Source organism: Bufo gargarizans, chromosome 1, assembly GCF_014858855.1.
Source record: "Bufo gargarizans isolate SCDJY-AF-19 chromosome 1, ASM1485885v1, whole genome shotgun sequence".
NCBI classification, from domain to species: domain Eukaryota; kingdom Metazoa; phylum Chordata; class Amphibia; order Anura; family Bufonidae; genus Bufo; species Bufo gargarizans.
Genome location: NC_058080.1, coordinates 160,707,254 through 160,733,839, shown reverse-complemented (window position 1 = coordinate 160,733,839; position 26,586 = coordinate 160,707,254).

The window sequence follows — 26,586 nt, the reverse complement described above, 5'->3', positions numbered from 1 at the left end:
AGCAGCCTCTCCCTACACTGGCAAAACACAGAATGTAAAATGGTGGCCAGATCGGGTTTATTTATAAGGTAGGGGGTGTGTCCATGTGCTGAAACATCTCAATTGGCTGTCCTGTACCACCTGATGGATGTGTCATGGGTCAAAGTTCTTCACAATGTAAAAGAATATGGCGCCAGCGAACCGCGAATAAGCAAAGTTTGCCGTGAAACAACCGCCGGGAGAACCGCAAGGCCATCTCCAGTAATGGCATTATGATTATTGTATTATTATTATTATTATTGCAGTAAAATAATTGAATTCACTAAAACTCGTGTGTGACTGCAGTTTTTTTGCAGTGATGCCAGATGTCTTTTGAACTAGATGCTGTGATGCAGTTTCCATCAGTAACAATTGGATTACTGATGTGAAGTGCATATACCGCTGCTATACCTTATCTACCCATTATCTTGTAGTAACGTATGTGTTCGGCAACATGGCTATGGTAATGGCGTTATGATTGCCTTATTATTACAAACCGGATTCCCAAAAAGTTGGGACACTAAACAAATTGTGAATAAAAACTGAATGCAATGATGTGGAGATGGCAAATGTCAATATTTTATTTGTAATAGAACGTAGATGACAGATCAAACGTTTAATCCGAGTAAATATATCATTTTAAAGGAAAAATATGTTGATTCAAATTTTCACGGTGTCAACACATCCCCAAAAAGTTGGGACAAGTAGCAATAAGAGGCTGGAAAAATTACATTTGAGCATAACGAAGAGCTGGAAGACCAATTAACACGCATTAGGTCAATTGGCAACATGATTGGGTATAAAAAGAGCTTCTCAGAGTGGCAGTGTCTCTCGGAAGCCTAGATGGGTAGAGGATCACCAATTCCCATAATGTTGTGCAGAAAGATAGTGGAGCAATATCAGAAAGGTGTTACCCAGCGAACAATTGCAAAGACTTTGCATCTATCATCATCAACTGTGCATAACATCATCAGAAGATTCAGAGAATCTGGAACAATCTCTGTGCGTAAGGGTCAAGGCCGTAAAACCATACTGGATGCCTGTGATCTCCGAGCCCTTAAACGACACTGCACCACAAACAGGAATGCTACTGTAAAGCAAATCACAGAATGGGCTCAGGAATAGTTCCAGAAACCATTGTCAGTGAACACAATCCACCGTGCCATCCGCCGTTGCCAGCTGAAACTCTACAGTGCAAAGAAGAAGCCATTTCTAAGCAAGATCCACAAGCTCAGGCGTTTTCACTGGGCCAGGGATCATTTAAAATGGAGTGTGGCAAAATGGAAGACTGTTCTGTGGTCAGACGAGTCACGATTCGAAGTTCTTTTTGGAAATCTAGGACGCCATGTCATCCGGACCAAAGAGGACAAGGACAACCCAAGTTGTTATTAACGCTCAGTTCAGAAGCCTGCATCTCTGATGGTATGGGGTTGCATGAGTGCGTGTGGCATGGGCAGCTTGCATGTCTGGAAAGGCACCATCAATGCAGAAAAATATATTCAGGTTCTAGAACAACATATGCTCCCATCCAGACGTCATCTCTTTCAGGGAAGACCCTGCATTTTTCAACAAGATAATGCCAGACCATATTCTGCATCAATCACAACATCATGGCTACGTAGGAGAAGGATCCGGGTACTGAAATGGCCAGTCTGCAGTCCAGATCTTTCACCTATAGAGAACATTTGGTGCATCATAAAGCGGAAGGTGCAACAAAGAAGGCCCAAGACGATTGAACAGTTAGAGGCCTGTATTAGACAAGAATGGCAGAGCATTCCTATTTCTATATTTGAGAAACTGGTCTCCTCGGTCCCCAGACGTCTGTTGAGTGTTGTAAGAAGAAGGGGAGATGCCACACAGTGGTGAAAATGGCCTTGTCCCAACTTTTTGGGGATTTGTTGACACCATGAAATTCTGATTCAACATATTTTTCCCTTAAAATGGTACATTTTCTCAGTTTAAACTTTTGTTCCGTGATTTATGTTCTATTCTGAATAAAATATTAGAAGTTGGCATCTCCACATCATTGCATTCAGTTTTTATTCACGATTTGTATAGTGTCTCAACTTTTTTGGAATCTGGTTTGTATTATTTCAGTAAAATTATTAAACACTTTTTTAAAAGAATAACACAAGTTCACTAAAACTTGGTTGTGACTGCAGTTTTTTTGCAGTGATGCCAGGCATCTTTTGAACTAGATGCTGTGATGCAGTTGCCTTCAGTAACACGGTTATAATTTGTGTTACTGATGTGAAATACGTATGCCGCTGCTGTACCCTATCCACCTTTTATCTTGCAGCAATGTATGTGTTCAGTAACACGGCTATGTTCAATTACAAACCGTAAATAGAAATTTGTTTCTAGAAAAAAGGGCAATTCCTCTGTAATGTAGAACTAGTTGCCAGAAGATGAGCTGACATTAGCCTGCCAGAAAATACACCTGATAGTGATCAGTTCTCACACCCTCTCCCATGCCCCAAATTCCCAAGTGTATTTCCTGTCCTCACCCTATAATTTTCTTATACTGTCCCTAGCTCAGTGTTTGTCTGCAGAGGCAGAGCAACAGCACAACTTCCTGCCAGGTCACAAGTACAAAGCTGAATGACGTTCTGCTCATGCTGCACAGGCACCTCCCTAACTGTTGCCCCTGTGACTGGGAGACGTTATGAGACCTCAGCCCACTCATGTGGTTTTTGTGGGTGCACGTCTCCTGACAGGCTCCTTCCACCCGCGGAGTAAATCAGTAGCTTATATTAGTGGTTTGGAGACAGCACACCAGAGTCAGCAAGTAGCTTTGTATTCAATCTTTATTTTACCAGTGGTATAATCTCATGACATTTATTGCTTATGGCAACGTTTCGGGCCCAGTTCAGTGCCCTTTGTCAAGCTGTGGCCGGTCACGCAATGGAAGCACTGTGACCGGCCACTCAGCTTGACAAAGGGCACCGAACTGGGCCCGAAACTGTGCCATAAGCAATAAATGTCATGAGATTATACCACTGGTAAAATAAAGATTGAATACAAAGGTACTTGCTGACTCTGGTGTGCTGTCTCCAAACCACTAATATAAGCTACTGGTTTGATTGGTTGATCCAGGCTGTCAGCCTCTGAGCCAATCAGGGCAAACTCTCCCCCCGTTTCCTCCCAGTGTCATGTAACCATCTTTCTTCTTACCCCTTGCCGTTTTGTGATGATTTTTTGTGTGAAATTTATAATGAATCAGATTTGTTTGGAATCAATTTGCTCATGCTTATTCCTAATATATTGTTGACTGCAGGAAAAATATATGGTTTTATTACCGAAACTGGCTATTGCTCAGAAGAAATAGTGACATGTACACTGTAGTTTTAATTAAGCTACTTACAGCAGCATTATAATCAATAACATATTTTGCCACTACATTATTACGGTTTACTAGAGTTTTTTCATGCAGTGAAACATTACATTAATTTGCCTTCGATCCATTAGCTGTAATGTGCACATAATGGAACTTCACTTGAAATCTCTTCTTGGCTATAGCTTGTTGCTTCTTACTTTCCACTCTTTGCCCATAAAGTACTATTTCTGTGAATGTGGCAATCAGCCCTATGTGTTTTCCGTACAATTGTGGGCAGATAAATACTTTCTTAGAAAGCAGCAATGTAGCGATGCATTCATTCAGTCTCCAAAGCATTGTACTCTAATCTTTCAGCTATGATTCCAGGATGAGAGACAGAAGATTAAACCTATTGCTGCCTGAAAGCCAAGTAATCTAGTATTATTGGGTGCCTACCGTTGCTTGCTCCATATGGACTATGTAAAGTTACAAAATGCACTGTATCTTCAGTATAATTATTGGAACATATCCATATATCGAGAGTTTTAATACTTATGAGATGTAGCTTGCTCATGGGCAATTTATTGAACAGTGGATGATTTAAAAAAGGATTGATACAGCACACTTAAAGGCTAAAAATGAATGACCCCATATCTGTAATGCAGCACATAAAATTGCACTTGTTTGTTTACTTGTATCAGCTTTGCTTCGCATTCCCTCAGAAATGCTCTTCTATGAGATTCACGCACTGTTTCTCATGTCTCCTCCGTTCCTGTTGATTTTACATGCACCAGCACAAGCTCTGCTGCCCGACCCCACATCCTGTTACATAGCACAGCTAGCAGCTACTTGTATGCTACAACCCGTAATCAGTAGTGTTGATCGCGCAAACTCGGCCGAACACCAGTTCGGCTCGAGCATTTCGATCCTCGGCACATGGTGGTATTCATACGAATACCGCATTTGCTCGAGCGCAATGCTTGAGTCTCCTCTTATCACGTTTGTTGGCTGCTACGCAGCCAATAAACGTGCAGGTAAGTGCTGCCCTTCACTGTAATGCTATATAGCACCCTAAGACACGTGTTCGGCTCAGTGTTAGTCAGGGAGAGCTGTGCTGAAGAAGGGAAAGATAGTGTAGGAAGTGAAATCTTTTTTTTAGGAAGTTTCAAATCTTGTCAGAGACCCTAAAGTCTTTTTACGGACTGGTGTGTGTGGTAGCAATATCTATTTTCAGCGCATCCTTCGCTAAATAGCGTGCAATAGTTATCTGCGCTACATCTCCTGTGTAATGTGTGCGCAGCCTTCACAGTGGAGCGCCGAGGACCAGGAAGGAAGAGGTGAGTATAGCTCTTCCTGGCCCTGACAGAACCTCAATGCCTATGCCCACCACCAGCATAAACATTCGGGGCACTGGACAAAACATTCGTGGCTCCAGCCCCGAATGTTTTGACATAACGATGCCCCAGTGTACACCACTCTCTATGGCTGCTATGGCGATCCCTACGCCACTGGCTACCATGGACCATAAGGGAATTCTTAGATAACCCAAACCTGAACCTTTTTCGCTGAACTTGAAACACAAGTTGCTCATCCCTAGTTGCGACCACAGGGGTGAAGAGTGCTGGCATTTTTTTTATTCTTATATTGTCCTGGATTTTTTGCCGGATCCATTGGCCTGCACGTCCATATTGATAATTGGTCTGATGTGCTGCCATTGTATATATATATATATATATATATATATATACTTATATATGAGGGTTACTCCTGAAGTATATAAATATTTTGCTAGACAAAGTTGTGTGTGTGTGTGTATGTATATATATATATATATATATATATATACAGTACTGTAACGGACCGTTTCAGCAGACAAGGGGTTAAAATCCGTTTAGGCGATATGCCCCTTTCTGAGAGACAGGCACAGCTACTGCAGAACACCAAACTCCCGAACTGGATACCAAATAGCACTCCAAACTGGAACCTCACAAATAGCTGCCAGCAGACAAACAGGAAAAGCATCCAATCAGCTTACACTCCTGGCAATCAGTCTCTAACAGCATACAGGGAATCCCCCCAATAAGAGACAAGGCTCCGTCTTGAGGGTCAAACAGTGCTCTGACGTGCTGGCACACCCAGCCTGGTTTGCAAATAAATGTCCGCCCACAGGGTTTTGAAATACAACAAATCAGTAATTTACAACACATACAATGTAAATACAGCAACCAATCGTTCACGCCCCCAGAGGACCAGAAGGGAGACTGCGACACAGGACAGATACAACATATCCCCACAATGCATCATGGTTTCCTCCTCTCTGTCCCGGAGACAACCGAAGGCAATCCAATTATCTCTCAGGACAAAGGGAGATCACCAATACACATGTGGAGACAACAGGACAGACATCACCATTTAAACACACAATGGCACACCCCCACAGCAAACACAGACATTTAACATATCCCCAGATAGCTCAAGTCTGAGTGCATATCATTAGGTGAATGGCACTCAGAATACACGAATACAATACTATTAGCTATCTGGGTACCCTCACATAACATACAATTTAACCGAACGCATAATAACATAAAATACAATTCTACAGACAGATTTAAGCTGTGCGGCCGGTCTGTCTTCTCCTTTAAAGTTACTATGGGCCATAATCCTGAGGCAAGAGGCCTTCAAACAGCCCCCTCCAAAACACCGTGGCGAGGTTGGTTTCGCCACACATCTTTCCCCCCAGGGAAGACTAACCAGATACCTGACCTCATGCCGGTTGGTACCTGAGTTAGTCTGGCAGCCCACCCACAACCCAATACTGGACCTGTTGAATCTTAGGGCCTGGCTCTGTTCTGTATGTCCCCAGCTGTTGAGTGGGCATCTGCTACTCCTTGCTTTGTGGTTCTCCAGCTTGGAGCTGTAGGTACTTGGTGGGCAGAGGCCGACTGCGCTCTGCCCAGATGCCAGCTCTTCCGCTGGGGATGCCTGTGGGAAGTCAGTCTCTGGACAAGAGGATAGGGGAGGGCAGAGGCCGACTGCGCTCTGCCCTGATGCCAGCTCTTCTGCTGGGAAAGGATCAGTGGGTATTGCAGGCTCATCCCCTGCCCCCAGAACTCGGTTGGGAAGTAGCTGGGAAGGGGAGGGCTCGCTTACCTCCTCCTGGTATCCCTGCAGAGATGGCTGGAGATCTGGTTGTTTGAGGGGGAGACCGACTGTCTCCTCTTTGGCTAAACAGCCCTGTTGCTGGGGGTCAGGAACAACTGTCCCTACCCCCTGTGCTGTAAGTGCAGAGACCACTGTCCCATCTGCACTGTTGTGGGGCTTACTGTCTCCCCCTGGTGCATTAAGCTGCCGCTGGGGAGAAGGGGTAACAAGCTCCTCTCCCATACATACTTCCAGCCGCTGGGGAGGGCGACCGACCACCTCCGCTCCCAATACAGTGTCCTGCTGCTGGGGAAAGGAGACTGGGCTCTCTATTCCCTGTAGGACACTCTGCCGCTGGGGGACAGGACCGACTGTCTCTGCCCCCTGTAACTCCGCCTGCCACTGGGGAATGGAGACTGGGCTCCCAATTCCCTGTACATCACACGGACGCTGGGGAATGGAGACTGGGCTCCCAATTCCCAAAAAATCATGCTGCTGCTGAGGGGCAGGAACAACTACCTCTGCCCCCTGTAACTCAGCCTGCCGCTGGGGAATGGACACTAGGCTCCCAATTCCCTGCAGGACCGGTGGAGAGACCTCGGTCCCATCTCCACCGGCCACTTGGGGTTCTTCCCAGTAAACATCCACAATATCCTCCCAGCTGAAGGGCTCTGGACCTGGGTCTGACTTCTTGCTGTCCTGCTGAGCCTTCCCAATGGAGTGGAAGAGATCTTGGTAGTCCTGCTCCAGTTCCCACTCCAGGGTTGCTAGGTGAGCCAGGTCTTTCTCTACCTCATGGGGGTCATCCCAATTCTGCCTAGCCTCCCTCTCGCAGAAAATGTCCTGAAGTCTGGACTGTGCAGGGCTCCCAAAGTCAGGCTCTGCAAAGGACTCCCATAACAAGCCAGGACCATCAAACTGCTCTCCCTCTGGCTTGTCATGCTCAGCTGTCCAGGGTATAAACTGTGCCACATACCACCAGAGCGCCTGGTAGGCATCCTCCAGCCATAGCTCCTGCCATACCCGGTGCTCTAGTTCCTTCACCCATTCCTCCAGGGGCTGCTCTCCCAGGAAGGGCATCCCAGGGCCACTTGCTTCTGCAACCGCTGCTCTTCACTGGGGAGACTCTCACCTCGCTGGTATTGTACATTATCCAGGGCCTGGTACCAGACGCCTTTCCTTAATGCATCCCGGCCATCCAGGTCCTCCTCCTCGTATAACACTGCTGGTTCCATCCTGTTGCTTTTAGGGTTGCTGTACTGGGACATGCGTTGCCCTTAAATTGTAGAATCCACAGAAATGGTGTCTCCTGTAGCTGTCCTTCTGGCTGTAGGAACGATCCCGCTGCTTGCCACCAATGTAACGGACCGTTTCAGCGGACAAGGGGTTAAAATCCGTTTAGGCGATATGCCCCTTTCTGAGAGATGGGCACAGCTACTGCAGAACACCAACCTCCCGAACTGGATACAAAATAGCACTCCAAACTGGAACCTCGCAAATAGCTGCCGGCAGACGAACAGGAAAAGCATACAATCGGCTTACACTCCTGGCAATCAGTCTCCAACAGCATACATGGAATCCCCCCAATAACGAGACAAGGCTCCGTGTTGAGGGTCAAGCAGTGCTCTGACGTGCTGGCACACCCAGCCTGGTTTTTATTACAGTTGTTGCAAATACAGGTCCGCCCACAGGGTTTTGAAATACAACCAATCAGTAATTTACAACACATACAATGTAAATACAGCAACCAATCGTTCACGCCCCCAGAGGACCTGAAGGGAGACTGCGATACAGGACAGATACAACATATCCCCACAATGCATCATGGTTTCCTCCTCTCTGTCCCGGAGACAACCGAAGGCAATCCAATTATCTCTCAGGACAAAGGGAGATCACCAATACACATGTGGAGACAACAGGACAGACATCACCATTTAAACACACAATGGCACACCCCCACAGCAAACACAGACATTTAACATATCCCCAGATAGCTCAAGTCTGAGTGCATATCATTAGGTGAATGGCACTCAGAATACACGAATACAATACTATTAGCTATCTGGGTACCCTCACATAACATACAATTTAACCGAATGCATAATAACATAAAATACAATTCTACAGACAGATTTAAGCTATGCGGCTGGTCTGTCTTCTCCTTTAAAGTTACTATGGGCCATAATCCTGAGGCAAGAGGCCTTCAAACAGCCCCCTCCAAAACACTGTGGCGAGGTTGGTTTCGCCACAAGTACAGACCAAAAGTTTGGACACACCTTCTCATTTAAAGAGTTTTCTTTATTTTCATGACTATGAAAATTGTAGATTCACACTGAAGGCATCAAAACTATGAATTAACACATGTGAAATTATATACATAACAAAAAAGTGTGAAACAACTGAAAATATGTCATATTCTAGGTTCTTCAAAGTAGCCACCTTTTGCTTTGATTACTGCTTTGCACACTCTTGGCATTCTCTTGATGAGCTTCAAGAGATAGTCATCTGAAATGGTCTTCCAACAGTCTTGAAGGAGTTCCCAGAGATGCTTAGCACTTGTTGGCCCTTTTGCCTTCACTCTGCGGTCCAGCTCACCCCAAACCATCTTGATTGGGTTCAGGTCCGGTGACTGTGGAGGCCAGGTCATCTGGCGCAGCACCCCATCACTCTCCTTCATGGTCAAATAGCCCTTACACAGCCTGGAGGTGTGTTGGGGGTCATTACCCTGTTGAAAAATAAATGATGGTCCAACTAAACGCAAACCGGATGCAATAGCATGCCACTGCAAGATGCTGTGGTAGCTATGCTGGTTCAGTATGCCTTCAATTTTGAATAAATCCCCAACAGTGTCACCAGTAAAGCACCCCCACACCATCACACCTCCTCCTCCATGCTTCACGGTGGGAACCAGGCATGTAGAGTCCATCCGTTCACCTTTTCTGCATCACACAAAGACACGGTGGTTGGAACCAAAGATCTCAAATTTGGACTTATCAGACCAAAGCACAGATTTCCACTGGTCTAATGTCCATTCCTTGTGTTCTTTAGCCCAAACAAGTCTCTTCTGCTTGTTGCCTGTCCTTAGCAGTGGTTTCCTAGCAGATAATCTACCATGAAGGCCTGATTCACACAGTCTCCTCTTAACAGTTATTCTAGAGATGTGTCTGCTGCTAGAACTCTGTGTGGCATTGACCTGGTCTCTAATCTGAGCTTCTGTTAACCTGCGATTTCTGAGGCTGGTGACTCGAATGAACTTATCCTCCGCAGCAGAGGTGACTCTTGATCTTCCTTTCCTGGGGCGGTCCGCATGTGAGCCAGTTTCTTTGTAGTGCTTGATGGTTTTTGTGACTGCACTTGGGGACACTTTCAAAGTTTTCCCAATTTTTCGGACTGACTGACCTTCATTTCTTAAAGTAATGATGGCCACTCATTTTTCTTTACTTAGATGCTTTTTTCTTGCCATAATACAAATTCTAACAGTCTATTCAGTAGGACTACCAGCTGTGTATCCACCTGACTTCTCCACAATGCAACTGATGGTCCCAACCCCATTTATAAGGCAAGAAATCCCACTTATTAAACCTGAAGTGAAGTGAAAACCATTTTAGGTGACTACCTCTTAAAGCTCATCAAGAGAATGCCAAGAGCGTGCAAAGCAGTAATGAAAGCAAAAGGTGGCTACTTTGAAGAACCTAGAATATGACATATTTTCAGTTGTTTCACACTTTTTTGTTATGTATATAATTCCACATGTGTTAATTCATAGTTTTGATGCCTTCAGTGTGAATCTACAATTTTCATAGTCATGAAAATAAAGAAAACTCTTTGAATGAGAAGGTGTGTCCAAACTTTTGGTCTGTACTGTATATATATATACTAGCAGAAGGACCCAGCTTTGCAAGGTTACATTTCATCTATTTAATTTAATGTTTGTGTGTGTTGTTAAAAGATATTGACAGTATACACTAAAACAGTGACATCTACGGTGGCCTGCCCCTAACAGTAACATCCACAGTGCTCTCACCTTTAACAGTGACCTCGACAGTGGCCGTATCTTTATTAGTGACCTCCACAGAACCACGTCTTGTTAACAGTGATTTCCACAATAACCCGCCCCCTTAACAATGACCTTCACAGAGCTCTGTTCCCGTAAAATGTAACCTCCACAACACCCCACCCCCTTAACAGTGACCTCTATAGCATTCCACCCCTTAACACTGACCTCCATAGCGGACCGTCCCCTTAACTGTGACCTCCACCGTTCCCTGCCACTTAAAGGGAACCTGTCATCAACTTTATGCTGACCGTACTGAGGGCAGTATAAAGTAGTGACAGAAATCCTGATTTCAGCTGTGTGTCACACATCAGCTAAAAGTAAGTGGTTGCCGAGAACCAGCATCATAATCATTGCAGCCCAAGCCTTGAAAAGACTCAAATCTACCTGAGAAGAGTCATGGTTATTCATGAATTCCTGCTCTCCCACCCACCTGCTGATGATTGACAGGCTTCTGCATAGTTTTCTCCCTTTCTCTTTAGGCGAGAACTGTCGGTTAGGCGCCGCTTTTTTGATGTGATGATGTCACAATAGATTATATATTCTTTTATGGGTTGCCATATGTTGTGAAAATAACATTCTTGATGGTCTTTATTCCTTCTTAGTGATCTACAGTGATGATATCAGAACGGTTCCTGTCTGTGTTCTATACTTTGTCTCTTTGTCTCTTAATTTGATATCATAATAGTATCTATTTTTAACCATACATTGCTTATTATGATGTTGCAATTGTGCTTTTGTTCTTGTCTTCATTCCTTGCCTGTGTTCTGATGAAGTGATGGCATAATACTGTTTGTCTTTATTGCTTTTAAGTTTTATTTTTATAACAGTTTATTGTCACAACACTGTTTTTATTCCTTCGATTTTCATAGTGATGATAGCATTTTTATTCACTGTGGGCCATTGACAAATGTAAGGTTATGCACATGGGAAGGAATAATGCAAGGAATAATGCAAGTCATCAGTACAAACTAAATGGTAAAAAACTGGGTAACACTGACATGGAAAAGGACCTAGGCATTTTGGTGAACCGCAAACTAAGCTGTAGAAACCAGTGCCAGGCAGCTGCTGCCAAGGCCAATAAGATAATGGGTTGCATCAAAAGGGGCATAGATGCCCTTGATGAGAACATAGTCCTGCCACTTTACAAATCACTAGTCAGACCAAACATGGAGTACTGTGTACAGTTCTGGGCTCCTGTGAACAAGGCAGACATAGCAGAGCTGGAGAGGGTACTGTTGTGGTAAAATATTAATAGTTGTAATCAGCTCGCATCAAAGTTTGCGTAAGGAAAAGGCAACTCCATCCTCCATCAGCCGCAGCCAGAGAACCACACAAATGCTACCCTCTTCATTCAATTCCCCTGAGCATCTCCTCCCTCCTCCATGCCCAGTGCGTCCTTTATTGACTAAAACAAAAGGTGTAAAAGGGGCTGGCCCAAGACAAGGATACAGGAAGTGATGACATATCAAAGGACAGGGAGGGGCAGCCAATGTGGCTGTGCAGACAATGGACACACCCCATACAAACACATGTATACAATAATCTACCATTACCACTGAGAGACATGATGACAATCTATAAAACACACACACATCCTAAGATAAAATGTTCGCATAATAAAATTTCCACAACAGTACAGAGGAGGGCAACTAAAGTAATAACTGGAATGGGGGGAATACAGTACCCTGAAAGATTATCAACATTAGGGTTATTCACTTTAGAAAAAAGACGACTGAGGGAGATCTAATTACTATGTATAAATATATCAGGGGTCAGTACAGAGAGATCTCTCCCATCAGCTATTTATCCCCAGGACTGTGACGAGGGGACATCCTCTGTGCCTCGAGGAAAGAAGGTTTGTACACAAACATAGAAGAGGATTCTTTACGGTAAGAGCAGTGAGACTATGGAACTCTCTGCCTGAGGAGGTGGTGATGGTGAGTTCACTAAATCAGTTCAAGAAGAGCCTGGATGTATTTCTGGAGTGTAATAATATTACAGGCTATAGCTATTAGAGATGGGTCGTTGATCCAGGGAGTTATTCTGATTTCCTGATTGGAGTCGGGAAGGAATTTTTCCCCCTTAAAGGGGTTGTCTGAGTTATGAAAAAAAATAATATAGCACTGAAAATCTGATATATAACTAAGCTAAGCAAGTTTTATGCAAAAAAAAAAAAATATATATATATATATTTCCTCATTTCCCTGGTTCTTTTCTGGCCCTTTGTTTACATGCAATAAAAACAATCTCTGCCCCTCCCCTGCTCTGCTAAGGGAGTGAATAAAAGAGCTGCCCTGAGTGACATGTCTGCCTGCTGGGAGACTCTGCAGCATGCTGTATGTGTAGGACTACATGTCCCACCTGTATAATGACACTGCTAAGGGAGTGGATACAAGAGCTGCCCTGAGTGCTGGGAGACTCAGCAGCATGTTGTATGTGTAGGACTACAAGTCCAAGCTGTATAATGACACTGCTAAGGGAGTGGATACAAGAACTGTCCTGAGTGCTGGGAGACTCTGCAGCATGTTGTATGTGTAGGACTACAAGTCCAAGCTGTATAATGACACTGCTAAGGGAGTGGATACAAGAGCTGCCCTGAGTGACATGTCTGCCTGCTGGGAGACTCAGCAGCATGTTGTATGTGTAGGACTACAAGTCCCAGCTGTATAATGACACTGCTAAGGGAGTGGATACAAGAACTGTCCTGAGTGCTGGGAGACTCAGCAGCATGTTGTATGTGTAGGACTACAAGACCCAGCTGTATAATGACACTGCTAAGGGAGTGGATACAAGAGCTGTCCTGAGTGCTGGGAGACTCTGCAGCATGTTGTATGTGTAGAACTACATGTCCCACCTGTATAATGACACTGCTAATAGACACAGGATCTTCCCCCTACCTTCTTGTGCAATGCTCTCTCTAGTATATCAGCTCCAGTGCCCAGCATTGTCTCCTCACTGCCTGCAGAGCTGAAGGGGTTAAGAATCCCAGCAGAGAGTAGACGGCAGTGAAGGGGGGAGGGGGCGTGGCCAGCACAGTGACGACCTTTATCAGAGCAGGGAGAGAAGCTGACATCACAGGTCATGTGACCCTCAGTGAAATCTGAGAAACCAGCCACTGGAGATAAAGTGAATGAATTGGAAAGCTGTTACATTTGCTTAGTTAGGAACATAGAAAGAACAAAAAATAACTCGGATAACCCCTTTAAGTGGCCAATAAGATAACGGGTTGCATCAAAAGGGGCATAGATGCCTGTGATGAGAATATAGTCCTTTACAAATCATTAGTCAGACCACACATGGAGTACTGTGTACAGTTCTGGACTCCTGTGAACAAGGCAGATATAGCAGAGCTGGAGAGGGTTCAGAGGAGGGCAACTAAAGTAATAACTGGAATGGGTGGACTACAGTACCCTGAAAGATTATCAAAATTAGGGTTATTCACTTTAGAAAAAAGACGACTGAGGGGAGATAATTACTACGTATAAATATATCCGAGGTCAGTACAAAGATCTCTCTCTCATTTATTTATCCCCAGGACTGTGACAAGGGGACATCCTCTGCGTCTGGAGGAAAGAAGGTTTGTACACAAACATAGAAGAGGATTCTTTACGGTAAGAGCAGTGAGACTATGGAACTCTCTGCCTGAGGAGGTGGTGATGGTGAGTACAATAAAGGAATTCAAGAGGGGCCTGAAGGTATTTCTGGAGCGTAATAATATTACAGGCTATAGCTACTAGAGAGGGGTCGTTGTTCTTTACTGTAAGAACAGTGAAGCTGTGGAATAGACTTCCTCAGGACGTGGTCACAGCAGGAACAGTGGACAGTTAAAAAGGGTTTACATGAATAATTAAAAGTAAACAACATTAATGCTTATGAAAACGTGTAGAAATCTGAGTTTCAGTTCATTCTGGGATTTGAGTCCCCACCTATCCTTTGGTTGAACTTGATGGACTAATGTCTTTTTTTTCAACCGTATTAACTATATAGCTATGTAACTATTCTGATTGCCTGATTGGAGTCGGGAGGGAAGGAATTTTTTCCCCTAAAGTGAGGAAAATTGGCTTCTACCTCACAGCGTTTTTTTGCCTTCCTCTGGATCAACCTGCAGGATAACAGGCTGAAGTGGATGGACATATGTCTTTTTTCAGTCTTATAAACTATGTTACTTTTAAACTATGTTAGGGTGGGTTCACACTAGCGTTATGAAGTCCGTTATTGCTTTCCGTTATAACATGGTTATAACGGAACATAACAGAATCCATAAGACGGAAGGACGGATCCGTTTTGCTGCCCATAGACTTGCATTATGACAGAATTAGAGTTGAGCGAACACCTGGATGTTCGGGTTCGAGAAGGTCGGCCGAACATCCCGGAAATGTTCGGGTTCTGGATCCGAACCCGATCCGAACTTCGTCCCGAACCCGAACCCCATTGAAGTCAATGGGGACCCGAACTTTTCGGCACTAAAAAGGCTGTAAAACAGCCCAGGAAAGAGCTAGAGGGCTGCAAAAGGCAGCAACATGTAGGTAAATCCCCTGCAAACAAATGTGGATAGGGAAATGAATTAAAATTAAAATTAAATAAATAAAAATTAACCAAAATCAATTGGAGAGAGGTTCCATAGCAGAGAATCTGGCTTCACGTCACCCACCACTGTAAGAGTCCATTTTCATAAATTTAGGCCCAGCACCCAGGCAGAGGAGAGAGGTCCCGTAACAGAGAATCTGGCTTCATGTCAGCAGAGAATTAGTCTGCATGTCATAGCAGAGAATGAGGCTTCACGTCAGCCACCACTGCAACAGTCCATTGGCATATATTTAGGCCCAGCACCCAGGCAGAGGAGGGAGGTCCCGTAACAGAGAATCTGTCTTCATGTCAGCAGAGAATTAGTCTGCATGTCATAGCAGAGAATGAGGCTTCACGTCAGCCACCACTGCAACAGTCCATTGGCATATATTTAGGCCCAGCACACAGGCAGAGGAGAGAGGTCCCGTAACAGACAATCTGGCTTCATGTCAGCAGAGAATCATTCTGCATGTCATAGCAGAGAATCAGGCTTCACGTCACCCAACATTGGAACAGTCCATTGGCATATATTTAGGCCCCGGCACCCAGACACAGGAGAGGTTCATTCAACTTTGGGTAGCCTCGCAATATAATGGTAAAATGAAAATAAAAATAGGATTCAATGAGGAAGTGCCCTGGAGTCCAATAATATATGGTTAAGGGGAGGTAGTTAATGTCTAATCTGGACAAGGGACGGACAGATCCTGTGGGATCCATGCCTGGTTCATTTTTATGAACGTCAGCTTGTCCACATTGGCTGTAGACAGGCGGCTGCGTTTGTCTGTAATGACGCCCCCTGCCGTGCTGAATACACGTTCAGACAAAACGCTGGCTGCCGGGCAGGCCAGCACCTCCAAGGCATAAAAGGCTAGCTCTGGCCACGTGGACAATTTAGAGACCCAGAAGTTGAATGGGGCCGAACCATCAGTCAGTACGTGGAGGGGTGTGCACACGTACTGTTCCACCATGTTAGTGAAATGTTGCCTCCTGCTAACACGTTGCGTATCAGGTGGTGGTGCAGTTAGCTGTGGCGTGTTGACAAAAGTTTTCCACATCTCTGCCATGCTAACCCTGCCCTCAAAGGAGCTGGCATTGACACAGCTGCCTTGGCGACCTCTTGCTCCTCCTCTGCCTTGGCCTTGGGCTTCCACTTGTTCCCCTGTGACATTTGGGAATGCTCTCAGTAGCGCGTCTACCAACGTGCGCTTGTACTCGCGCATCTTCCTATCACACTCCAGTGCAGGAAGTAAGGTGGGCACATTGTCTTTGTAGCGTGGATCCAGCAGGGTGGCAACCCAGTAGTCCGCACAGGTTAAAATGTGGGCAACTCTGCTGTCGTTGCGCAGGCACTGCAGCATGTAGTCGCTCATGTGTGCCAGGCTGCCCAGGGGTAAGGACAAGCTGTCCTCTGTGGGAGGCGTATCGTCATCGTCCTGCCTTTCCCCCCAGCCACGCACCAGTGATGGACCCGAGCTGCGCTGGGTGCCACCCCGCTGTGACCATGCTTCATCCTCATCCTCCTCCACCTCCTCCTCGTCCTCCTCGTCCTCCAGTAGTGGGCCCTGTCTGGCCACATTTGTACCTGGCCTCTGCTGTTGCCAAAAACCTCCCTCTGAGTCACTTCGAAGAGACTGGCCTGAAAGTGCTAAAAATGACCCCTCTTCCTCCTCCTCCTCCTCCTCCTCCTCCTGGGCCACCTCCTCTTGCATCATCGCCCTAAGTGTTTTCTCAAGGAGACATAGAAGTGGTATTGTAACGCTGATAACGGCGTCATCGCCACTGGCCATGTTGGTGGAGTACTCGAAACAGCGCAACAGGGCACACAGGTCTCGCATGGAGGCCCAGTCATTGGTGGTGAAGTGGTGCTGTTCTGTAGTGCGACTGACCCGTGCGTGCTGCAGCTGAAACTCCACTATGGCCTGCTGCTGCTCGCACAGTCTGTCCAGCATGTGCAAGGTTGAGTTCCACCTGGTGGGCACGTCGCATATGAGGCGGTGAGCGGGAAGGCCGAAGTTACGCTGTAGCGCAGACAGGCGAGCAGCAGCAGGATGTGAACGTCGGAAGCGCGAACAGACGGCCCGCACTTTATGCAGCAGCTCTGACATGTCGGGGTAGTTGTGAATGAACTTCTGCACCACCAAATTCAGCACATGCGCCAAGCAAGGGATGTGCGTCAAATTGGCTAGTCCCAGAGCTGCAACGAGATTTCGCCCATTATCGCACACCACCAGGCCGGGCTTGAGGCTCACCGGCAGCAACCACTCGTCGGTCTGTTGTTCTATACCCCGCCACAACTCCTGTGCGGTGTGGGGCCTGTCCCCCAAACATATGAGTTTCAGAATGGCCTGCTGACGTTTACCCCGGGCTGTGCTGAAGTTGGTGGTGAAGGTGTGTGGCTGACTGGATGAGCAGGTGGAAGAAGAGGAGGAGGAAGCCGAGAAGGAGGAGGTGGCAACAGGAGGCAAAGAATGTTGCCCTGCGATCCTTGGCGGCGGAAGGACGTGCGCCAAACAGCTCTCCGCCTGGGGCCCAGCTGCCACTACATTTACCCAGTGTGCAGTTAGGGAGATATAGCGTCCCTGGCCGTGCTTACTGGTCCACGTATCTGTGGTTAGGTGGACCTTGCCACAGATGGCGTTGCGCAGTGCACACTTGATTTTATCGGATACTTGGTTGTGCAGGGAAGGCACGGCTCTCTTGGAGAAGTAGTGGCGGCTGGGAACAACATACTGTGGGACAGCAAGCGACATGAGCTGTTTGAAGCTGTCTGTGTCCACCAGCCTAAATGACAGCATTTCATAGGCCAGTAGTTTAGAAATGCTGGCATTCAGGGCCAGGGATCGAGGGTGGCTAGGTGGGAATTTACGCTTTCTCTCAAATGTTTGTGAGATGGAGAGCTGAACGCTGCCGTGTGACATGGTTGAGACGCTTGGTGACGGAGGTGGTGGTGTTGGTGGTACATCCCCTGTTTGCTGGTGCCAACGTTCCTCCAGAGGCGGAGGAAGAGGCCGAGGCGGCAGCAGCAGAAGAGGCCGAGGCGGCAGCAGCAGAAGAGGTAGCAGGGGGAGCCTGAGTGACTTCCTTGGTTTTAAGGTGTTTACTCCACTGCAGTTCATGCTTTGCATGCAGGTGCCTGGTCATGCAGGTTGTGCTCAGGTTCAGAACGTTAATGCCTCGCTTAAGGCTCTGATGGCACAGCGTGCAAACCACTCGGGTCTTGTCGTCAGCACATTGTTTGAAGAAGTGCCATGCCAGGGAACTCCTTGAAGCTGCCTTTGGGGTGCTCGGTCCCAGATGGCGGCGGGCAGTAGCAGGCGGAGTCTCTTGGCGGCGGGTGTTCTGCTTTTGCCCACTGCTCCCTCTTTTGCTATGCTGTTGGCTCGGTCTCACCACTGCCTCTTCCTCCGAACTGTGAAAGTCAGTGGCACGACCTTCATTCCATGTGGGGTCTAGGACCTCATCATCCCCTGCATCGTCTTCCACCCAGTCTTGATCCCTGACCTCCTGTTCAGTCTGCACACTGCAGAAAGACGCAGCAGTTGGCACCTGTGTTTCCTCATCATCAGAGACATGCTGAGGTGGTATTCCCATGTCCTCATCATCAGGAAACATAAGTGGTTGTGCGTCAGTGCATTCTATATCTTTCACCGCTGGGGAAGGGCTAGGTGGATGCCCTTGGGAAACCCTGCCAGCGGAGTCTTCAAACAGCATAAGAGACTGCTGCATAACTTGAGGCTGAGACAGTTTCCCTGGTATGCATGGGGGTGATGTGACAGACTGATGGGGTTGGTTTTCAGGCGCCATCTGTGCGCTTTCTGCAGAAGACTGGGTGGGAGATAATGTGAACGTGCTGGATCCACTGTCGGCCACCCAATTCACTAATGCCTGTACCTGCTCAGGCCTTACCATCCTTAGAACGGCATTGGGCCCCACCATATATCGCTGTAAATTCTGGCGGCTACTGGGACCTGAGGTAGTTGGTACACTAGGACGTGTGGATGTGGCAGAACGGCCACGTCCTCTCCCAGCACCAGAGGGTCCACTAACACCACCACGACCATGTCCACGTCCGCGTCCCTTACTAGATGTTTTTCTCATTGTTATGGTTCACCACAACAACAAAAATATTATTTGGCCCAATGTATTGTATTCAAATTCAGCGGGATATAAATTTGAGGCCTAGTATTTAGGCGCTGGGTGACCGGTATGGATTTACTAACAGAATTAGACTTGGAAATGCACAGTAGCGTGTGTGTGAAGTTATTCTGAATGACCCTATGTGCACCTTGAATATTATATACCCTTTTAGGGATAGATTTCAAATAGCTCTGATATAGCAGAAACCACTAAATTATGAAATTGCTAAATTGGGAATTGTATTTCAACCCAGAACAAAAAATGTGCTTTGACGGACACTAAATAACTTTCCCAGCCACAACAGGACAGCGGTAATGAGAGATTTAGCGGGATATAAATTTGAGGCCTAGTATTTAGGCGCTGGGTGACCGGTATGGATTTAGTGACAGAATTAGACTTGGAAATGCACAGTAGCGTGTGTGTGAAGTTATTCTGAATGACCCTATGTGCACCTTGAATATTATATACCCTTTTAGGGATAGATTTCAAATAGCTCTGATATAGCAGGAACCACTAAATTATGAAATTGCTAAATTGGGAATTGTACTTCAACCCAGAACAAAAAATGTGCTTTGACGGACACTAAATAACTTTCCCAGCCACAACAGTACAGCGGTAACGAGAGATTTAGCGGGATATAAATTTGAGGCCTAGTATTTAGGCGCTGGGTGACCGGTATGGATTTAGCGACAGAATTAGACTTGGAAATGCACAGTAGCGTGTGTGTGAAGTTATTCTGAATGACCCTATGTGCACCTTGAATATTATATACCCTTTTAGGGATAGATTTCAAATAGCTCTGATATGGCAGGAACCACTAAATTATGAAATTGCTAAATTGGGAATTGTACTTCAACCCAGAACAAAAAATGTGCTTTGACGGACACTAAATAACTTTCCCAGCCACAACAGGACAGCGGTAACGAGAGATTTAGCGGGATATAAATTTGAGGCCTAGTATTTAGGCGCTGGGTAACCGGTATGGATTTAGCGACAGAATTAGACTTGGAAATGCACAGTAGCGTGTGTGTGAAGTTATTCTGAATGAGCCAATGTGCACCTTGAATATTATATACCCTTTTAGGGATAGATTTCAAATAGCTCTGATATAGCAGGAACCACTAAATTATGAAATTGCTAAATTGGGAATTGTACTTCAACCCAGAACAAAAAATGTGCTTTGACGGACACTAAATAACTTTCCCAGCCACAACAGGACAGCGGTAACGAGAGATTTAGCGGGATATAAATTTGAGGCCTAGTATTTAGGCGCTGGGTGACCGGTATGGATTTAGCGACAGAATTAGACTTGGAAATGCACAGTAGCGTGTGTGTGAAGTTATTCTGAATGACCCTATGTGCACCTTGAATATTATATACCCTTTTAGGGATAGATTTCAAATAGCTCTGATATAGCAGGAACCACTAAATTATGAAATTGCTAAATTGGGAATTGTACTTCAACCCAGAACAAAAAATTTGCTTTGACGGACACTAAATAACTTTCCCAGCCACAACAGGACAGCGGTAACGAGAGATTTAGCGGGATATAAATTTGAGGCCTAGTATTTAGGCGCTGGGTGACCGGTATGGATTTAGCGACAGAATTAGACTTGGAAATGCACAGTAGCGTGTGTGTGAAGTTATTCTGAATGACCCTATGTGCACCTTGAATATTATATACCCTTTTAGGGATAGATTTCAAATAGCTCTGATATAGCAGGAACCACTAAATTATGAAATTGCTAAATTGGGAATTGTACTTCAACCCAGAACAAAAAATGTGCTTTGACGGACACTAAATAACTTTCCCAGCCACAACAGGACAGCGGTAACGAGAGATTTAGCGGGATATAAATTTGAGGCCTAGTATTTAGGCGCTGGGTGACCGGTATGGATTTAGTGACAGAATTAGACTTGGAAATGCACAGTAGCGTGTGTGTGAAGTTATTCTGAATGACCCTATGTGCACCTTGAATATTATATACCCTTTTAGGGATAGATTTCAAATAGCTCTGATATAGCAGAAACCACTAAATTATGAAATTGCTAAATTGGGAATTGTATTTCAACCCAGAACAAAAAATGTGCTTTGACGGACACTAAATAACTTTCCCAGCCACAACAGGACAGCGGTAACGAGAGATTTAGCCGGATATAAATTTGAGGCCTAGTATTTAGGCGCTGGGTGACCGGTATGGATTTAGTGACAGAATTAGACTTGGAAATGCACAGTAGCGTGTGTGTGAAGTTATTCTGAATGACCCTATGTGCACCTTGAATATTATATACCCTTTTAGGGATAGATTTCAAATAGCTCTGATATAGCAGGAACCACTAAATTATGAAATTGCTAAATTGGGAATTGTACTTCAACCCAGAACAAAAAATGTGCATTGACGGACACTAAATAACTTTCCCAGCCACAACAGGACAGCGGTAACGAGAGATTTAGCGGGATATAAATTTGAGGCCTAGTATTTAGGCGCTGGGTGACCGGTATGGATTTAGTGACAGAATTAGACTTGGAAATGCACAGTAGCGTGTGTGTGAAGTTATTCTGAATGACCCTATGTGCACCTTGAATATTATATACCCTTTTAGGGATAGATTTCAAATAGCTCTGATATAGCAGAAACCACTAAATTATGAAATTGCTAAATTGGGAATTGTATTTCAACCCAGAACAAAAAATGTGCTTTGACGGACACTAAATAACTTTCCCAGCCACAACAGGACAGCGGTAACGAGAGATTTAGCGGGATATAAATTTGAGGCCTAGTATTTAGGCGCTGGGTGACCGGTATGGATTTAGCGACAGAATTAGACTGGGATATGGCCAAAAAATAACCACACTATTGCTGGTTAAATGCACTTGGTGACGGGCGCAGCTTGCCCCTGATGTAGTATATGGCCAAAAAATGAACAGACTATTGCTGGTTAAATGCACTTGGTGTCACAGCTTGACGAACCACACTACTGAGGGTTAAATGCACTTGGTGACGGGCGCAGCTTGCCCCTGATGTAGTATATGGCCAAAAAATGAACAGACTATTGCTGGTTAAATGCACTTGGTGACGGGCGCAGCTTGCCCCTGATTTAGTATATGGCCAAAAAATGAACAGACTATTGCTGGTTAAATGCACTTGGTGTGATAGCTTGACCAACCACACTACTGAGGGTTAAATGCACTTGGTGACGGGCGCAGCTTGCCCCTGATGTAGTATATGGCCAAAAAATGAACAGACTATTGCTGGTTAAATGCACTTGGTGACGGGCGCAGCTTGCCCCTGATTTAGTATATGGCCAAAAAATGAACAGACTATTGCTGGTTAAATGCACTTGGTGTGATAGCTTGACCAACCACACTACTGAGGGTTAAATGCACTTGGTGACGGGCGCAGCTTGCCCCTGATGTAGTATATGGCCAAAAAATGAACAGACTATTGCTGGTTAAATGCACTTGGTGACGGGCGCAGCTTGCCCCTGATTTAGTATATGGCCAAAAAATGAACAGACTATTGCTGGTTAAATGCACTTGGTGTGATAGCTTGACCAACCACACTACTGAGGGTTAAATGCACTTGGTGACGGGCGCAGCTTGCCCCTGATGTAGTATATGGCCAAAAAATGAACAGACTATTGCTGGTTAAATGCACTTGGTGTCACAGCTTGACGAACCACACTACTGAGGGTTAAATGCACTTGGTGACGGGCGCAGCTTGCCCCTGATGTAGTATATGGCCAAAAAATAAACAGACTATTGCTGGTTAAATGCACTTGGTGTGACAGCTTCACCCTGATGTAGGCTTTAGCCAAAAAACAACCACACCATTGAGGGTTAAATGCACTTGGTGACAGGCGCAGCTTGCCCCTGATTTAGTATATGACCAAAAAATGAACAGACTATTGCTGGTTAAATGCACTTGGTGTGACAGCTTCACCCTGATGTAGGCTTTAGCCAAAAAACAACCACACCATTGAGGGTTAAATGCACTTGGTCGCAGCTTGGATGCACTTGGTCGCAGCACCGCACAAGACACAAAATGGCTGCCGATCACCCCAGAAAAAAGTGACTGACAAACGGTCTGGGCAGCCTAAAAACAGTGAGTGAGCATTTGAATTTCAGCAGCTCAATGATGCACAGCTGCAGATCGATCGATTAATCAAGTGAAGTCCTTTGGAGGAGTTAATCTGCCTAATCTCGCCCTACTGTCGCATCCGCAACCTCTCCCTACGCTAATCAGAGCAGAGTGACGGGCGGCGCTATGTGACTCCAGCTTAAATAGAGGCTGGGTCACATGGTGCTCTGGCCAATCACAGCCATGCCAATAGTAGGCATGGCTGTGACGGCCTCTTGGGGCAAGTAGTATGACGCTTGTTGATTGGCTGCTTTGCAGCCTTTCAAAAAGCGCCAAGAAAGCGTCACAAAAGCGCCAAGAAAGCGACGAACACCGAACCCGAACCCGGACTTTTACGAAAATGTCCGGGTTCGGGTCCGTGTCACGGACACCCCAAAATTCGGTACGAACCCGAACTATACAGTTCGAGTTCGCTCATCCCTAGACAGAATGCAAAACGGACGCTTTTAAAAGGCATTCGGTTTGCTCTCCGTCCTAATAGAAGTCTATGGGAATCAAAACAGATCCGTCTGGTTCCTGTTATGCAAAACGGAAAACAAAGTCCTGTCGACATAACGGGACCCAGACGGATCCGTTATGTTTTCCCATATACTTCTATTAGGACGGAGCAAAACGGAATGCTTCTTAAAGGCTTCCATTTTGCATTCCATCCTATGGATTCCGCTATGTTCCGTTATAACCCTGTTATAACGGAAAGCCATAACGGACTCCATGACGCTAGTGTGAACCCACCCTTATTATGTTATTTTAATGTGGTTTTCTATTTTAATGGTAGCACTATAGTGTTTGTTTTCATTTATTGGCTGTGTTCTAATTTGTTGGTGTCTCTGTTATTTTTGCTGATGTCATAATAGTGTTTGAAGTAATGCCTCGGCATACTTTTATCTGATGATGCCACAATAGTGTTTATAGTTTTTCCTTTTTTGATGATACAACAATAGGGATTTTTATTTTTTTATTATTGTGTGGTGTCAGAATAAATGATGTATCCTTATATTATCTTTGTTTTATTATACTTACATTACATTACATCACAGTGCTTATCTTTATTGTCTTTATACTTCAGCTGTGTTCTGCTGTAATACTTTCACAATACTGTGTGACTGTGACTGATGCGATAATTCTTTTGGTCTATCTTCCTTTGCTTTTCTCTACACTGACATTTTTTATAGGTATTTCAGTGCAGCCTTCTTTTTTTGATGATGCTAGAATATTGTTTGTCTTTACTCATTAGTAGTGTCCTGTTGTACTGATGCTACAAACCTTTTAGCTTTATTCCTTGGATCTTCTTTATTGCGATTGTGATATCACATTTTTATTTATAGTTATTCTTTCTGCTGTCAGAATAGTGTTTGTCTGTATTCGTTTATGGGCTGTTTTCTATTTTCATCATGTCATAGCAGTATTGCACTATGATTATGTTGCAATAGTGTTTTTCTTTTTTCCTTCATTTTCTATGGGGATGATAAGTTCAAAATATACTTTGTATTCTTTTATGGGCTGTGTTCCATTATTGTGATGCTCTTTGTATTATATCACTGTGTCCTAATGAGATTATATTTTTGGGCTGTGTTTTAGGCTACATGCACACGACAGTTGTTTTTTGCGGTCTGCAAATAGCAGATCCGTGTTCCTGTTTTTTTTTTACATCCACATCCGTTCCGTTTGTCCGCAAATTTTATAGGTTGTGTTTCCATGTGTCTTCATTTTTTGCGGTCCGCAACCATACGCAAAAAAAAAACGGATGCGGATGACATACGGATGGCTTCCGTTGGTCATCCGCAGTTTTTGCTAACCCATTGACTTCAATGGGTCCGCAAAACATTTATTGCGGACAAGAATAGGACATGCAATACTTTTTGCGGATGGGAAACACGGACAGTGGATGCGGAAAAGAAATGGTTGACTACAACGCAATTTTAACGGCTCCATAGAAATGCATGGGTAACCATCCGATCAGCCAAAACAAACTGAACGGACGCAGAGAAAAACAACTGTAGTGTGCATGTAGCCTTATTCTAATGATATCACCATGCATGTTGTACTTTTTATCGGCTAAATGTGTTTTATTGATGATGTCACAATAGTGTTTTTAAAAAAAAGTAAGTGGTAGTATTGTATTGTGATGATCTACCAATGGGTATCTTTTTCTTCTTCTGTGATGTGTTCTGATGTGAAGATGTCACAATGGAATATGTATACTTTTATGGAGTACATTCTATTTTGATGATTCCACAATGCTTTCCTTTTGTTCTTGTTCTTTTTTATTATGACGATCTCACATTTTATTTTATATTTAATCCTATTTAGCTTTTTTTAAGCCAAAACAGCGTTTGAACCAGTTTCTTTCTCACTGCATCCCAGGGGGTACAGTCTGAGGCGATTCAAATTCTTCATTTTTTATGCTAAGGACAAATGAAATAAACTGCAAGTAAACCCTTCTAGCACTTGATCGTTATTCATTGGATGAGTTTTTATATAGTGTAATCTAGTCATAATGTCACTCTTAGATGATCACCTAACAGCACTAAAAACAACCATATAATACATTAAAAAAAAATCACAAAAATACTAAAAAGAATTATATTTATAATTATATTTTGGGGGATTGTCTTATTATGGAGATGTCCAAAAAGTGTTTGTCAATATCCTTTCTTATCTTTTAATACTATATTATCTGTCCTCATTTATAGGTTGCGAGGGTCCTGCAAAAATCTGTGTATTCTTTTGTCACAATAGTGTTTATAGCTGTTCCTATGTATTATTCTATTTTAGGATGTTATATTATTTATATGTGTTGCTTGCCTTTGTTCAATTTACTCTTTGGCTTCATTCTGTTGTATTTATGTCATAATAGACTTTGTACGCTTTTATGGGCTTTGTTCTATTGTGATGGAGTAACAATAGTGCTAAATATGTCCTAGCAGTTTTCTATTTTATTAATATCTCAAAAATGTTTGTCTTTCATCTTAGACAGTTTTCTAGTTTCTCAATGCCATAATAGTGTATGTATTCTTTTATGGGCTAACTTAGTGATGATGTTACAAACGTGTTTTTATTATAGTTATTGCTAGGCAGTCTTTTCTATTTGTGAAATAACAATGGTGTTTCACGTTATTCCTTTCTCTTGTTCTATTATAATGATTTGATAAAAGTCTTTTTTCCATTATTATATACACTATACAGACAAAAATATTGTGACATTT